This window comes from Bison bison, unplaced genomic scaffold, assembly GCF_000754665.1.
Source record: "Bison bison bison isolate TAMUID 2011002044 unplaced genomic scaffold, Bison_UMD1.0 scf7180017862717, whole genome shotgun sequence".
NCBI lineage: Eukaryota > Metazoa > Chordata > Mammalia > Artiodactyla > Bovidae > Bison > Bison bison.
In genome coordinates this window covers 1-2,093 of record NW_011493289.1, presented here as the reverse complement: position 1 = coordinate 2,093, position 2,093 = coordinate 1, and positions in this window count along the sequence as shown.

Below are 2,093 nucleotides of genomic sequence, written 5' to 3'. Positions count from 1 at the left end.
GGAGGAAATACAGGTCTTCCTAGGAGCCTGACTGAGGACAGGTGCAGCCAGCATTCAGAAGGCCTCAATTTCCAGTCACAGCTTTCTGTCCTGAGAGACCACAGGTAGATGTGGCAAGTTAGGCAACCTCTACTTTCTTCTATTCGGTCTCAGAGAGTTGGGGGCCTTACTCTGAGCACATGTCCTCAGGTAAATAGGAACTTCAAGACCTCCCAACAGTTCCCAGAGGACCCCTGGTCATTTCTCCAGAGGAGCTTCAGGTAACCCTTGATGTGGCAGGGAAGACAGTTCTTTCATACGTGGGTCAGCTACTCTGTGCAGACTGATTTCCCTGGGCATTTGTCCTTCCAATCCTCCATGATAAAGGGAATTGAAGGAAGGCTTCAAACCAAGTGGCATGCTCCTCCCCTCAAGTCCTTGCTAGGAAAGTTTACCTTTGATGTTTCTGCACATGCATAGCTGCCCCTTCCACTTGTTGGGAAGAAAATTGCTCACTAAATTCCAGACAATAGTCCAAGCTAGAGACCTTCATTAGAAGGCTCCCACCAGGAGAATCGACAACTCTTGGCTCCGGGAGCCTGCCTCCATATGACAGAGATAGAATAGCATAGGATACAGGTAGCTGTCCCAGGTGATTCTGTGGAAAAGAATCCACATGCAATGCAGGAGATGAAGGTTTGATTCCTGTTCTGGAATATCTCCTGGAGGAGGAAGTGGCTACCCATTCCAGTATTCCTGCCTGGAGAATCCCATGGACAGAGAGCCTGGAGTGCTGCAGTTCATGGGGTTGCAAAGAGTCAGACAAGAATGAGGCCTTGACCACAGACAGACAGACTGGAAGATCTAGAAGTCTAGGAGGCAAATAGAGGTAGAGAAACATAGGAACAATTGGTAGACCATTGTAAGTTAACATCGTTCAAGAAAGGTATCAGAATGTAGTGGAAGAAGGCAGGTTTGTTTAAATATAAAGCCATAAATAATACATGAGATGTTCCCCAGGCCTTTAGGTAAAAGAGGAATGTCACGACCCTTCTATCCATTTGAAGAAGTTCTACAATAATCCAAGTTTGACCTCATAAGGTCAGACACTCTCCTGCTCCAAATGAATTGGGAGGCAGTGATGTAAGCCTGACCTGTACTCAAAGAAGGCAGTCTTTCCTAGTCCTCCACTTTCCATTGACTATAGAATGTATTCCACTTAATCGTCCAGGCAGAGTTCCGTCACCTGACTGCTTGCATCTCTTACAAGCATCCTATATTAATCTATTTCTTGCCTAACACTTTGCCTCTTGCTGAATTCCTTCTGTGCTGAGACACAAACAACCTGAGCTGCCCTAAGACCAGCTACCAGGTGAGTGATTCTAATTAAAAGACCATGGTTCAAGTCCCAAACTGGATTTTTGGGGGTTGGAGTCCTGGCCATGTGGATTTGAGTCAAAACCTGATGTGATAGGTTTCAGCTAGAGGAGGTCTCCATGCCACCCCTTCGAAAATTTTAAACTATGGCCTGTTAAACTGGCTCATAGGGCTAGAATGAAAGTCACTTTCTTCTGCATTTCTCTGCACCTAGACTCCCAGTATCTTTGCCTTTGGTGTCCAAATCCAGACACTGTATGCCATGAATGCCTCCATTTTGTGTTTATAAAATTCAAGCTGAGAGTGTCTACAGGATAGGGTGAGAATGGACAAACAAAAGAAAAGAAAAGACATTGAGCTAAAAATTTTCTGGCTACCTTCTGAAATATGGCTGTCCTGGTGCCTCAGACGGTAAAGAATCTACCTGAAATGGCAGGAGACCGGGGTTCGATCCCTGGATTGGGAAGTTCCCCTGGAGAAGGGAATGGCAACCCACTCCAGTATTCCTGCCCAGAGAATCCCATGGACAGGGATCCTGGAGGGCTACAATCCATGGGGTCACAATGAGTCAGACATGACTTAGAGACTGAACAACAACAGCAATCTCCTAACACTTCTTCTACTTTAACACTTCTTGCTGCAACTAGTGAAGCCCATGCGTCCTAGAGCCTGTGCTCCACAGTAAGAGAAGCCACCACAATGAGAAGCCAGTGCACCCCAATGAAGGGTAGCCCCTG